This window comes from Protopterus annectens, chromosome 11.part0 (genome assembly GCF_019279795.1).
Source record: "Protopterus annectens isolate FY-2018-M chromosome 11.part0, PAN1.0, whole genome shotgun sequence".
NCBI lineage: Eukaryota > Metazoa > Chordata > Ceratodontiformes > Protopteridae > Protopterus > Protopterus annectens.
Window position 1 is genome coordinate 1,174,706,182 of NC_056745.1, and position 16,255 is coordinate 1,174,722,436.

At 40.4% G+C, this 16,255-nt stretch overlaps 1 protein-coding gene across 2 annotated transcripts in view; it reads right to left on the minus strand.

Annotated features, from left to right (window-relative positions):
- The window catches only part of SRPK2 (SRSF protein kinase 2), a 3,154,866-nt gene that overhangs the window by 1,300,410 nt on the left and 1,838,201 nt on the right, over positions 1–16,255 (minus strand). The window lies entirely within an intron of this gene.

Here is a 16,255-nt window from a genome sequence, read left to right on the forward strand (position 1 = left end):
CTCTAAGACCAAGAACACTGTCTCAATGGGCCCAAACAATATCCCACGATGCCTTCTAAATAGCATGAAACATGACTTATCAGGGCATCTGGAATTACTATTTAACTACAGCCTCCAAACAGGCTTCATGCCTCATGAATGGAGAAAGGCAACAGTCACCCCTCTGCACAAAGGTGGGCCATCTACAAACCCATAAGTCTCACTAGTCTTATATGTAAACCCATGGAACCAAGAATTATCATGGAGATGATCAATAGAGATACAGTAAACCTCCAGACACTGGACCCAACCCAGTTTGGTTTCGTAAAGGGCAGATCATGCCTACTCATCCTAGTGGACTTCTTTGAGAAGGTCACCAAAGCAATGGATGAGGGCAAAATCATTCACACTGCCTACCTTGACCCAGCCAAGGCATTTGGCACAATACCCCACTTGGGCATTGTTGACAAACTGAAGAGATTAGGTACAAACCCGTATGTCACCCAGTGGATAGCCAAATGGCTCACAGACAGGACCCAGGAAGCTAGAATTATAGAGTCCACATCTACAAAGAGGTCAGTCACAAGTGGAGTCCCTCAGGGATCAGTCCTTGGACTGCTCCCTTTTGGCATTTACTTCTCAAAAGTCAAGGCCAATGTCAGTGGTCTCTTGCTGACTAAATTTGCAGATGATTGCAAATTAGGAGCTGTCATTGAATCTCACACTGACACAAATGTTCTCCAGGAGGAGCTGACACAGACAAACAACTGGTGTCAAGAGTCATGGACTAAAACTAAACGCCAAGAAATACATAATAATATCCTTTGGGAAGTCATCCATCCCTGGTAACTATCACATTGACAACACACCCCTTACAGTTGACTCAGAAGTCGGGGACCTAGGGACACACATAGATAGTAATCTAGCCTTTGATCATCAAGTGTCTACAGTGGTGAGGAAATCATTCTATGTTGCGCAACTTATAAACAAAGGTACAGCATCAAAGTCCAAGGAAGTCACTGTTCCACTGTATTCGGCATTCATCAGATGTATCATTGAGTAGAATTCCCCCTTTGGTATGTACCTAACCAGGCGTATCCAACAATTGGAATGTCCACAGAGGTTCCTCACTAAAAGAATACAGGGCGTAGGTAATATGTCTTATGCAGACCGCCTCAAGGCTCTGTCCCTGTAGTCTGTCTCCTACAGGCTTCTGAGGGGAGCTCTATACCTGGCATACAGGGTATTGTCAGAACCCACTTTGGTGGACCTCCTGCATATCCACAAAACAAACAATACCAGAATTACCCATTCTAAAGACTTAAACCTTGCCTTTGATATAAACAGGACCTGCTGGAGAGATAGGTACGTATCCCAGAGACTACCCAGTCTATGGAACAGGATCCCTATCCATGTGAAGCAGAGTTCCTCCCTAATCCAATTCAAGTGCAACTTGGACAATTGGATGGGATACTAGAAATTCATCCCTGGTTTGGCACCTATATCTCTGATGCAAACAGGTAACCTGTAAATGGTTCATCTCCCAGGGCCATGCTTACACTTATCAAGGGTATCAGAACTCATCAGAGATTAGGGATGCATGACTAGGCTTAAAAAGGCCCTTGTGGTCATTAACCTAGCAACCACCTGTGAACCTACTGTGGCACAAGGATAACCTAAAAGAATTTTCTCCACTGCAAGCTGAAAGACGTCACTTGTAGAATTTATTCTAAATGGCATCCTGAGGAATTAATATCTTTCAAATAGGGTACTGAAATTAGTCAGTAGTGAAGATTTGAGATCAAGCATTACTTGCCAAAATGAACTTTTTGCATCCAAGACAAAAAACAGTGGCCTTTGGTATTAGGGCTGCAACTTCCTCGACTGTACGCATGGGATGATGCAGTCTCTTTAATGCTTTGTTCAAATCTCTTGGATCAATACATATTCTGATTTCGTCTGAGCCTTTTTTGTGGGCTGCTACCATGGACGGCACCCATGCAGTTAGTTCTGTGGTTGGACAAATTACACCTTGCTGCACCATTTTACACAACTGAGCTTTGACTTTATTCTGCATAGCTATCTGAACTTTTCTTGTTGGGCTGACTACAGGACTGACCTCTGAGTCTAACTTCATAGAATACACAACTGTAAGTTTTTCTAACTTGTCATCGAAAATATCAGCATACTCTTAGAAAATAGCTTCAGTAAAATTGGATCGATGACATGTGCTTATATGATGAGCTTCTTTGGTAAAGGAAAGCAAATTCTCTCTCAAATTGTCTCTGAGACCCAACAATGACTGCACAGGTCTTCGGACTACATAAAACAATAAGCTGTAGCAGTTCCTAGCTAAATAACATGAAAGCACTACTGAGCCTTCGGTTTGAATCTCCTTACCTCCATAAGCAGCAAGTTTTGCACAACTGGCCACATTAAGTTGCTGACTAGCTCTCGCCTTAGCAAATGTGTCTGCTGACATAACATTACACTTTGAACCAGTGTCTACTTTGTGCTCGGTGGATTTACTATTGATCTGGACAGTACAAAACACTTTGTTCTTTGTAAACAAATTTACTGAATCAACCTTTTCACCAATTACTGACACACCATCGACATAGAAAGTAGAGGTGCAGTTCTCTATATTATCCACTTGCTTTTTTTAAGTTACCTTTCTTTACAACTGTGTGAGGTTTACTTGATTTGCAAAACTTTTGAAAATGGTTCAATTTTTACACTTGTGGCACTGCTGACCAAATGCTAAGCATTTTTCTCTATTACACTCATGAGTGGCACTACAACTGCGGCAGTTAACAATAAAGCTTGACTTGGGTTTTGCTGACTCACCATTGCACTGCACTGAGCATGCCCTCTTCTTGGAACTTGTAGGAAAACTATGGGTTTTACCTGCAGAGCCTGAAGGGGTGGCAGGTGCCATGTGCTTAGGCCTGCTTCTGCTAGCCACGTGTTGCATGCTGTCGACATTTACTCTGGAGTCTGGTGAAATCATGCTTTTATCACTAGCAAGCATACTTGTGTGCCTTTCCGCAACTTCATGGAGTTCACAAATCTGAATAGCTTTGCTCAGTGTTAAATCACTGTCACAAAGCAAAATCTTTTTCACTGCATCACTATGAATACCACACACAAGTCTGTCCTTTATAAACTCCTCTTTTAAACCAAAAAAACCTACATGTTTTAGCTTTGTTTCTCAGGTCAATAATATAAGTTGCAAAATTTTCCCCTGGTTTTTGATCTCTTGTGTAAAACTAATGCCTCTCTAATGTAACATTTGTCTGGGAGTTACACATTTCCCTGAATTTATGTTTCAAACACTCAGGGTCTTTCCTTGATTCAGCCTGTACAACAATATGACAGTTTTCACCTTCTCCCTCATATACTGCTGGTGCATACACAAATGAACGCTCTCTTTCAATGGTCTCTGACCCAGCTAGGATTAGCAAAATGAATGCCCTGGTATATGCTTCTTTGTCAGAATAAGTTGCTTGGATAAAAATATTATACTCTTGCTCAAATATTCTTCAGTTCTCTAAAATATTCTGATCAAATTCAAGTGGTGATGGTTTGCGAAATCCATCTGCCATATTAACACATACCAGTGAAGGCTTTTGCAAGTATCCATGAACACACACATATATACATATGACAGAAATGTATCCCACTATTTGTAAATATGCCCAACAGCAGAGCAAGCCTCTGAATAACTGAACTTTGTGAAATAAGTCTTCTGGGCACAAGAATACACTTGAAATTACTGTACTGTAAGAAATTACCTCTTATCAATGTAAGAAACATTTCAAAATAGCTGCACTGTGCGAATAAACTGGGCAGAAGAAGTTCAGAGTAAAAAACATTTTGAAATGATTGCACTTTGCGATTAAAAAGTACATAGCACACAAACATTCCCAAAACGGCCGCACTTTGCTAAATAACTGTACAGTGCAAGAAACATACTGTACTGGTGGCACTCTGCGAACAGACAGACCCAGCAAAAAAAAAAAAAACTTTTTGAAATGGCTGTATTCTGACTGAACTTTATAAAATAGTTGCACTTTGCACACAATAAACTCTTTGGAATAAATGCACAGTAATAAGCACACACTGTAAGCACTTTTACACACTTTGAGATACTTCAAATAACTCTAGTTATGCCGTTAACAGCTTCAATCAATGCAAAATAGTAGTTCATGTCAAAACAAAGTATTTTGCCAAAAAACATGTAGTCACCTTGCTTTACTTATGCTTAATGTACCCTTTTTTCCCTTTATTATATTCATTTTGCTCGTTTAATCTTTTTTCATGCTCATTATACTTTTCTTGTGCTCATTTTACTCTAAACATACTCATTTTACTTTAAACATGCTCATTTTGCAATTCTGATGTAATTCTGAATCCCTTATGTGCTTTTCTGATTATCGTTTTATCGAATATCTTAATTTTAAACATCTCATTTAATTAAAAAAACTTTTCATGCCACTCGCTTGTTTAGTAATGGGTTTTGTGCCCATTTAATGCTTCATTTTATCTTTTAAAAAAAAAATCATTCATGCAAGTTTTCATTACCTTTAGTTCGTTACTGGCTCTTTTTTGTACGCGGTTCAGTTAGTTTACCTTCACTGTTAACTCTGCACCTTGTAGCTCTGAAAAGCAGCCTCTGGAATCCTGGGTCTGACACCAAGTCACTTGTCCAGCCAGGATACAACAGACGAGAATTTGCGGGTTCTGTTCAAGCAGCTTTATTATGTACAAACACATCAGGATTGAGGCTTAATAACTAACTTAGATAAACTTATAAACAAACTACCTATTACACTCATACATGCTCACTCTCTCGCTGCACTCTCAAAATGGCACTGAAGCTAGCATGTGCTTGCTATTTATATGTATGTGCTGTCCTTGAATACTTCTTAAAGGTACAACACACACACACACACACACACACACACACACACACACACACACACACACACACACACACACACACACACACACACACACACAATCCCCAGTCCTTCACATAAACTACATCAGCCTTCTGTACACACACATCTGAGTAGGGCTGGTTTTAGAATGGGTGCAAGTTGAGAAGAGAGGCCACCACAAAGTTCATGTCAAAATCCATTTATGTAGTCTAGGGAGAGGGAGCCATCAGACCCCTAGAAGACCTAAGTGTCTGAATGTTTTGTGATGTATGCCTTACTTTTGAATTATAACTACTTGTTAACTGCATTTTTTTACTTCTACTCAGAAAAGTAATACTTATGTCCCAGCATTGAGTGTGTACACAGATAAAAATGAGTGATTTTGTTTATACAAAAAAAACTCCCAGAAAGAGAAAACCATCCCTGAAGATTGGAAGCATCAGCTCTTCTTATAATCCAAGGTATGCACTGAGATCAGTCACTCTGGGCTGCTCATCTCTACTGCTTACCTTGCTCATGTTCATTATTAACTTTATCCTAAAAGGGTCATACCACAGCCCTGTTCATGTTGAAGCACATAATCAAAAAATTAATACATTTTCCCTCAACTAGCAGCAGCTTTTGTGGGATTTCCACAAAGTCAGGGGTGGTTAAAGACTCCCCTGCTACAGCCACGGGAAATGCAGGTACCTAAAAGCTGGGGATGTTGCGAATTTTAGTGGACAGAATGTCCACAAGCAGGATTTGACTAAACCAGATCCACTACGTCAGTGGTAAAATATTTAATGGAATTCTGAAGTCTGTCACTTGACAAAACGCTTACTATAACCAGGGATATCTTTGAATTTTAAATGAGATATAAATTAGGATTATTATTATTATCCACCTGGTTTGATCGATTCCAAGATGGTGGACATCCTATAAGCACCTTATCCACGGAGCCCCTATCCAAAATTAGCAAAAATTAGTTAATTAATCTCATAAATGCAACTATAAAAAGAAATCTCCAAAGATTATTTGCAGCTTTCAACTTTAGTTAACCCAGAAAAGGTACTCCCATCTATAGAATCAGATAATAAGTGCAAGAATAAGCCTCCGGACACTCAAAGGACATCTCACCATGTGTATATCCCAGGCCTCTAACCATTAATACCACAAGCTCAAAAATGGTACTAGTTTCGTACCACTATAAGAAAATGTCGAAAGAAATTCAAAATATGGAGACACAAACAAAAAAATACAAAGCTATCTGCAGTAGCTTCCTCGGAAAAAGAGACTGGGACCAAGACAAGGAGAATAAACAAGCAACAAGAATTATCTAAGACCAACACAAAGCAGAAGCTGGACACAAACATGCACATGGATGGACTGAAAGAAGCTCTTTTGCCACTTTAATTGGCAGTTCAAGGACTTTATGTACAACTATCAAGCTTTGGCAATAAAATAAACCAAATAGTGGAGCTCATGGACAATATAGAGGAAAAAACCAAATCCAACAAACATCCGTTAGCCTTATTAAAAAAAGAAATAAGTGCCAAAAACTCTACCTTGACAGATGTACAACAGAAGCTCACTGATTTAGAAGCGAGGAGTCAATGCAATAATATCCTAATAAGAGGGGTACTAGAGTCCTTTGAACACAACCAGCTAATTAAAATAGCTTTACAGATATTTAAACAGGTACTCCAAACTGAAACAAACACTAGTGGTATAATTATAGAGAAGGCTCATCGGGCCCTATACAAAAGGCAAAACACTGACACCCCAAGACAAATATATGTCAAGCTATTAAATTTTCAAGATGTATAAAAGGTATTGTCAGAGGCCAAAAAACAAAAGCAAATCACATGGAAAGGTCACAGAATTACTTTATCACAACACCTTCTGATGGCCTTCAAAGAAAGGCGCCAAAAACTCACACCATTTTGTGCTGAACTGATAAAGCGTAAAGTTAAATTCCAAATGCGGTATCTCAACACATTGATATTTACCAATAATTATGTTAAATTTATGGTTGACTCACCTAAAGAAGTGAAAATTGCCTTTATAAAACGTTTTGGTAAAGCACCAGAGTCTTAGCTCAAAAACAGAGTCGCTAATGCCTATTCTCCATTTTCTTGTCTCAAGAGCTAAAATCTGTTGGCAATGCAAGTCAAAATCTGCTGTAATTCATTTTATGTTTAAAATTTAAAAGCTGGGAAAAGGAAACTGGAAGTTACCTAAAAGCAGGAAGCGGGCTTGCTGGAACGACCATCTTAGATTTTGTTTGGGGACAGATGAGAATTTAGGTAACAACTTCCTCCTGCAATAAAAGACTTCCTTCCCTAGAGACAGACGTATGGAACAGGGTCACAGAAGACAAATGCGAAAGATCTAGAGAAGTCTTCATTGCTGAATTACACTTAAGGTAAAAGAAAAGCCCTTTACATACTATATACTACATGAAGCAAAAGGCTATAGATCCTATGGCTACAGCCATGACTGATAACAGGGTTATCGATGAGACTAAAGACATTCATGTGCGTTAACCCAGCTAGTCTCCACAGGTAATCCCCATGCATAAACGAGCCGTATAAGTCATAGCATTCACTATTTTATCCAGTACTATATACTATACAGTATGCGACTTCATGGAATTAGGATTGAAATCTGCATTTTGTCTTCACGACACGCAACAAACTAAACTGATCCGAGAATTTTTACTCTAAGTAAATTCCGTGACAATGCTGATATAGACAATTGTTACTTATGCTGTTGGATTTTTAAAGTGTTGTTGTTTGTCGTTTCGGCTTTTCCCAGTTAGGGGTCGCCACAGCGGAACTCTAGTCCACTAATGATTGGCAGTAGATTTTTTTATGGTGCGGAGTTGCCAGCCCGACGCCCAACCTTCAGCGAAGGCACGCCCATTCACACATGTCTTTCGGAGGCCATTCGACTTACTAGTATATTTGTTAAAGGGGAAACTTCCAAGGTTGTGCTGACTATGTCACACATCAGAAACTCGAGATAACTCATATATGGTACATAAGGGATATAAGATCTGATTTAATTGTATGGAAGATATCTTAAAAGTCCTCAAAAATGTAGCGAAGTCCTGTTCAATGTTACACTTCAGACTGTTATTAGAAAGTGGGACCTTATTAGATCATACTCATACCATCCATTATGACTAAGATACTTCAGAGTAACACCTTCAAGCTTAAAATTTTGTGTTTTTATACCAATTTTAAACATGGTTTTGGCTATAGTTCAAACTAGGACAGAAGTGGAATTCTAAGTAGGGTAAAGGGATGACCAATCTAGGACCTGTTCTTGTATTGTATACATGTTTTAGATTTATAAAAGTGTTAGTAAAGTTATTTAGAATAGTTTCTACAGGTTACATGTCATTTTCAGCTAAACACTGTATTCTAATGTTTTTCTTTGCAACCACACGCCGTCAAGCTCTTTCAATTGAGAGGGGTGGGTGGGTAGGCACAGGTTTAGTATTGAAAGGGCATGGTGCTACTGCTTTAGAGAAGTACTCTCTATTCTTTCTACATGTAAGTAAAGTTGGAGGAGTCCCATGGGAAAACAGCTATCTCAAACTAAAACCACAAATTTTTAATTTAAACATTAAGTGTTAACGATGTGGACTACAGTTTTTTGGAATGTGAGGGGATTGCAAGACAAAAATAAGAAAAAAATGTGTTGATGCACCTAATCTTCAAATCAGAAGCAAACGTATCTTTTATACAAGAAACACATGCTTATTGACGAATGGAAATGAGCTCTAAATAGGAAATGGATAAAAGCAATAATTGCTGCTGGAGATAGTTCCAACTCTAAGGATGTAGCCACTATAATTATAAAAACATTTCAGCATTCAATCATAGAATATAACTCGGATGTAAAGGGTAGATGGTGTTATTTTACAGCCCCAAATGCATCAAAAGGAAAATCAACCCTATTCCTTAATGTTTACCGCCCATGCCTAAGACAACAAGATTTTATCCTGGAAATATATAACATATTACTCAAGTTCCCTGACCATGATTACATAATAGGTGGAGATTGGAGTGCAGTTACTGACCCAGGCCTAGACCGTACAAGCAACCCCCACTCTAAAAATTTACAAGCATCTATTGCCCAAAATTAACTTATAACTGACCTATGCCTGATAGACCTTATCTCATTTGGTGAAGGCCAGGGGAGAAATAATTTATATACATATTATTCTAAATGTCATAATAAGTTGTCAAGGCTAGATTTTTTCCTCATTTCTGAGGCTCTGATAGATGGGGATATTAAATATTCTTCTGAACCCAGGTGTTTATCCGATCATTCGAAAATCACTTTGAAAATAAACCCAACTAAGTATAATCCAATGAAAAGATTTAGACAACCTATTATTTAAATCAGAGGTGGTACAAGAGGTATCAGACATTCTGCTTGAACTAGAAAAGAATCTAGAGAGCACAAATATCCCATATGATGTCCAATGGGCTGCTTGTAAGACAAAACTGAGGGGGGTACAAATTCAGAAATCTGAGTATTTTAAAACAGTGGCTAAAGAAAAAGAAGTTAAGTTAGTAGCTGATCTGAAAGAGCTCAAAAATAATCATCTATTTAAACCAAACCCTGATACAGAGAAAGTAATAAACAACATACAAAGACAACTATTCGAATTATACCAACATAACTATTCTTTGCATGAGTTAAAATGCATAGCTAAATATTCTGAGTGGGTGCAATTCCCCTCTAAAGTGTTGACGGAAATAACTGCAAACAGACAAGAAATGTACAGTTGTGTACACTTACCATACATGTAGATGTTCGAGTGTACTCACTGTTGCAGTCATCACACTTAGGGTGATCTGCCTGCAGGTAACCCTCAGTCGGCCCAAATACCAGAGACTTAGTATTTCTGTGTCTGTTGCTGTCGCTCCAGGACTGACGTCACGTAGTCAGGGGTATAAAAACAGGCAGCCGACACCATTACATCAGTTTTTCTTCCCGCAAATGTCAGGAGCCCCCCAAATAGGGAGCTAACGTATGGTGGGAAAACACCACCACTAAAAAGTAAATACCAATACCCCTGTAAAGGATGAGTAATAAACAGAGAGAGAGAGAGACAAGGGGGCTGGGGGGTGGGAAACCAGGACTGCAACAGTGAATACACACGAGCATATACATTAGTGTAAGTGGACACAACTGTACTATGTTCTTCGTGTTTCACTGTTGCAGTCATCACACTTGGGTCGATTCCCAAAGCTGAAGAAAGTTAGGAGGCAGTCAAGAAGAGTTGGGGCTGGCTAGTATGCCCTGCAGGACTGCTGTTACAAAACCCTCCCTGGATTTGGAAAGATAGGCAGGAGGTAATGCTTGGTGAAAGTGTGTACAGAACTCCAGGTAGCAGCTTCCAGAATGTCCCTGGTAGGGACTCCCCTGAGGAATGCTGTACAGGTAGAAGTTGCCCTACTGGAATGTGTTCTGACCCTCTGAGGGGTTGGTTTCCCATGGTGTTTGTAGCAGAAATGGATACAGTGTGCTATCCATTTGGAAATTGTTTGTTTTGAAATGGCCCTGCCCTCTGCCCCTGGTGCAAAACTGACTAGTAGTTGGTCAGATTTCCTGAAGGGCTTAGTCCTGTCAAGGTAGAATATGAGCTGTCTGTGCACATCCAAGGAGTACAGGATCCTTTCCCCTTTATTTTGAGGATTAGTGAAGAAAGTTGGCAAATGGATAGATTGGTTGAGAGCCACACTTGACACCATGTTAGGCATAAAGGAATGGTTAGTCTTGAGGGAGACCCTGTCAGCATGAAAAATAATGAAGGGTTCCACAGCCATAAGTGCTTGTAGCTCAAACATTCTTCTAGCTGAAGTGATAGCCAGAAGCAAGGCTGTTTTCCAAGAGAGGAATTTTAACCCTGCTGATGCTGCAGGCTCAAAGGGGGGTAGCATGAGATTTTCCAGTACAAAGTGAAGGTCTCAAGCAGGGGTGGGTGCTCTCCTTGGTAGCCTTAAATTGTTTTCCCCTCTCAGGAACTGTTTGAGGAGAGGGTGAGAGAAGAGAGGTGGCTCAGTTTTGTAATGAGCCGAGATGGAAGAGGCATGGATCTTAATGGAGGAGAAGGATAGGCCTCTGTGGAGTAGATCTGCTAGGTAATCCAGGATAAGAGGCAAGGAGGGCAGTGCCGTGTCCTCTACTTTAGACTGAATCCAGGAACAATACCTTTTCCACTTATCAGCATAGGATTTCCTTGTACTGGGTCTTCTGGCTTCAAGAATAACGTCCAGCACCTGCTTGCTTAGGCCAGTCACTGGGGGAGAATTCAAGGAATAAGCCAGGCTGCAAGATTCAGGATTTGCAGCTGCGGATGCAAGATCTGTCCCCCCCTGTTGAGTGAGGAGGGTTGGAATCTGAGGTGCCAGGGTGGCACTGATGACAGGCTGCGCAGTAGTGGGTACCAGTGCTGGCGTGGCCAGTCCAGGGCAATAAGGATTGCCCTTGGTCTGTCCTGTCTTATCTTGAGTAATATTTCTGAGAGAAGAGGCAGAGGGGGTAATGTATAGATTGAGAGGTTTTTCCACTGGAAGGATAGGGCATCCACTTTCCAGGCCCTGCTGTGAGGTGTCCTGGTGCAGAATTTGCTGAGCTGGTGATTGCAGGGGGAGGCAAAGAGGTCTACCTCTGGGGTCCTCCATTTCTGGATTAGAAGGCTGAAGGTGCTGGGTTCTAATTGCCACTCGTGTGGGTCTAGGAGATTTCTGCTTAAGTCGTCTGCCAGAGAGTTTTGTTTGCCTGGCAGGAATTGAGCTTACAGATGAATATGCATGTCCAAGGCTGTGTTCCACAGGGCCACAGCTAGCCTGCACAGTGGGTAAGAGTGGGTCCCCCTCCTGCTTGTTGATATACCACATAACTGTGGTACTGTCTGTTTTTATTAGCAAGGGTCCTGGTGAGAATAGGGATCTGAAAGCTGTCAGAGTGTGGTGAACAGCTAGCATCTCTTTTTGTTTGATGTGCAGATGAATTTGATTTGGGCTCCAGTGGCCCTGAATGACCTTGTCGTCCAGGTGTACCCCCCCAGGTATAGTCTCACGCATCTGTGGTTAGGGTCTGTGCAGGGTGGGGTTGAGTAAAGGGAAGTCCCTTGTTGTGGTTGCATGCTGCTGCTCACCAAAGAAACTCTGTCCTTAGGCAAGGTATGATGGATTCCAGGTCCCGAGAATGTTGGCACCAAAGACTTTTTTAAGTACCACTGAAGTTTTCTCATATGCAGTCTAGCATATGGAATTAGTAGAATGCAAGAGGTCATGAACCCTAGGGCCTGCATGATTTTCCTTGCGGATAGCTAGGTTCTGGTGGCCATTTGAGTGAAGTAACCCATCAGATAGGCTTGTTTTTCTAGAGTAAGGAATGCCATCTGGGATGCTGTGTCCAAGCTTGCTCCCAGGAATACAATCTTTTGACTGAGGACTAGTTTTGATTTCTTTTCGTTGATAGTGTACCCCAGGGAGGTTAGAAGTTTCTTTACCAATGTCAGATGCTAGCTGGCTGTACTTGTAAGAAATCTTTAACAGTTTGCATAGATTTAGCTTTTTCCTCCATCCTTTTTAAGGACTTCTTCTGCTTTGTTGCCAAAAAGGCACTCTTGGTTTAAGGGTGAATCCAGTAATTTAGCTTTAACATGATCTGCAAGTTTTGTTCCTTAAGCCAAGCACGCCTTCTAAGTACAAACCCAGTGGCAGCAGCCCTGCAAGATGCTTCTAAAGCATCAAAACCACATTGCAAAGTATGTTTACCAACTTGGTTAGTAGAATGCATTAACTCCTGTAAATCTTTGTGTTCAGTAAAGTCAGGAATCAACATAATTTTCTGTTTAAATAGTCCCATAATATGCTGCTGATACTTTAACATATGAAACTGGCGATTTAAAGCCCTAATGGCCAAAAGTAGCAGAAGTGTATACCTTCTTACCCCATCTGTCTAAATCTCTAGAGTCCCTATTAGAAGGGGTAGGATTTTTGGCAGTAGTAGCCTTAATGCCTTTTGGTCCTTGGGAAATGGTCTCTGGATCCGCAGTAGGATTCTTGAAGAGGAATTTGTGAGAGTCAGGTACTCCGTAGTACCTGTCAGGTTTCCTGGGAGCTGAAGGCAAAGTGCCTGGGGTAAGGCTGAATTCCAAGAAAACATCATCTACAATCTCCAGAACCGGAGGGACAGCTAGAGGCCTGTGTTGAGGCAGGTTTAAAAATTCCCTAAGTCTCTTTGGACTGAGAATAGTCTTGGCTTTCCCAGCGGAAGTGCTCCCTAAGGGTAAGTAAGGTTTCACCAAAAGAAAAATCTTCTGGAGGGGAAGCAGAAGGAATGGAATCCTCTGCATCAGAATCCTCATAAGTAGATAAGGTAAAATCTTGGTAGTCAGAAGGAACAGAGATATCAGATTCCTGATCAGAAGAGTCAGAGAGAAAGTCAGTTCTAGGTCCCTTAGAGGGGGAAGGCTGGCTTCTCCTAATTAATGTAATAAGTTCTTCAGACATTCTAATCATTTGTTTTTGAGGCATATGGGCCTGAGGAATTCGGTATTCTTAGCTTGAAATGAAGTTGTTGGTTTAATTTGAAAATCGGTAGGCCTGAATACACCCTCAGAAGCCGGTGCCTGCACAGCGGCTCCAGACCCATCCAAGGTAGAGACATCCGCAGGTTCCATAGTCGAAGAAGCATCTCACGGCATACCGGACTCCGAATGGGTCTCAGTAGAGGCCTGCGAATTGTGGAAGTGGGTATCAGGGGCTGCGAAAGCGCCTCATTAAGTACCAGTGGACTGGCGACTAACTTAACGGAGGCATCATCGGCAGTTTTGGACCTATGCAGTCTGTCTTTATCCTCACATTTTTTCAGAAGATCGGTAGTCAGATGGGCTTAACGAAGCCATTTCGGAGTATGGAGATCGAGAACAAAAGAATTTAGCTACAAACATAGCTCGATGACAAATAGTTTGGATGTTGAACAAGGCACAAAACCGAGGGACGTCGTGGTCTGGGCCTAAACAGGTGAAGCAGTAAGAATGAAAATCTCTATGAGGTATTTGCTTTCCACAGGCAAGACAATTGTTAATTTTTTCTGACATCAGTTAGAGCAAGAAAAAAAGGATCCCCAATGGGGTACTTATCTTTTTGAAGACTTCAGGTCTGAAACTCGAAAATGAAAATTGCAGGAGTCGTCCGACCGGCACTTGCGAACTGCTTCTGCTTCGGGCATGGCAAGTAAGACTGATGTAATGGCGTCGGCTGCATGTTTTATACCCCTGACGTCAAAATGTAATCAGAAAAGAGTTACCTCTGTAGCCACATCTGTCAAACAATGCTAAAGAAAAACAACCGTCACATGTACTTTTCTAATAGAAGTAAGCAGAAGGTTTGTAACTTTGAACATTTTCTGTGAAGCCAAGTTTCCAATATAAGATTTCAATCTCAAACCTTGTATGGAGCAAATAAAGAAACGGATGCTCTTGTACCAGTAGAGTGTGAAGCATAAGTTATTATAATCTCCTCTGTACACTAAATAACCTGTCATCAAAAACATTTTCTTATATTTTTCAGAAGACACACCAGCCTGAATAAAATCTTGCAAGAGGCCTGCAATAATCGGGTCCTGCTTTAGATGGAATCTAAATTTATAATAAGCCTTTCACAGAAATGTACACAGCAACCCTTTGCTGACTTGGCTAAAGTCTTTAAACTGTATAAAACACTTTTCAGAAATTTTAACAAAGAAATTCACTAGCTCTACTAGTTCCTTGCTATAGTTCTTAACACACGCACGCACACACACACATTACAAGCAGTCTCTGAAATGATCTAAGCAGTCACACTCTTAAACACAGATGTTTAAATGATACCAATACAGCCTGCAGTTTTTCAAGGACCAATCAACAAAGAAGTGACAACTGAGCTTTCCAAGCAAAAGTTCATTGCATACTTACAAACATATACAGACAGCTACAAAATATTAATAAAAATCACAAACCATTCTAATAAAAAGGCCTTCATAAGATAATCACAGAATAATTTACAAACATGCATATATATATTTCTGTACAGAAAGAGAACTTATAGTTTTTATATTTACCCTTTTACAGTCAGAACCTCAAAGAGAGATCCCTGCCCAGTGGTACTTGGGTATAAGCCCTTGGCTATGCCTTGGATAACCACTGCTCGCTTAATGGCACAGCAGCTGAAGAAACTGGGAGGATGGAACTAAGCAGCCAATGCCCAACACCCTCAGAGACAGGCAGTGGGAGGACTTCTGAACTTTGGCAGACTGCCAGAGGAAGGGTACAAAGCTACTACTACCCATATGCCAGCAATGTAGAGTGTTTGCTGAACATCTAAAATTATCATCCTCATGGCAGATGTTGGCACCATTATTGGAGCTTGACTCTCACCTCTCAGTGGAATGAATGAATGAGCTGGTATGATCTCAACCCAGACAGGAAAGAATGAATACACTGGGTGTCTGGGAAGAGGGGCTTGATGGTCATTATGGAGGTGAGTGTCGAAATAAATGAAAAAATTATAAACAAGCAACCAGATAAAAAAAACAGGCAAAAAAGGAATCTTATTGCTTTACCAACACTTACACCAAATGCCCTCAGATGGAAAAACATGCTGAAACAATTTTTGCCTTTCTCAGAGGTAATTTTTTTTTTTTTTTTTGCACAAGGAGCAAGGACTCCCCCCCCCCCCAAAAAAAAAAACTTACAGATACTTATCCAGAGGTCACACAACAGCAGAGAACAGAGAAAACTCCATTTTTGCTGAACGTCATTTTGGCAGTATTGGTTTGGTCTGTCATTTCCTATAAATTGGTGTCAACAGACAGACATGTTCCCAAAGAACTTACCTTGGCAACCAAGCATCCTGAAGTGAACACTTTTGCTTTAGATGGCAACATCTTTTTTTAATCTGTACTCAAAATATAACCCAGCTAAAAACTAATGCATGGAATACCTCAAGTCAAACAAAGGAAGCAATGATCAATTCTATGAGTTATAGGTAGTAGTAGCTACAATATTTAAAGAGAAAAATGTTCTAGAAAACAGTGTGCTCTGGGAGATGCACCTGAACATTATAGTCTATAGCTCCATTTCCAGTGTTTATATAGCATCTTTCATCTAATGAGCAGTAGTGTAATTTCAGGCAAATCTATTCCCAACGTACTACTACTTGGCTGGGACTAGCAACAATGAGAAATGAATACATGATATCTTGAAAAGGAGAACTGTAAATCATGTACACACTTTGAAATTTTCCTTATAAAATAAAAGATGATGTGCATACACA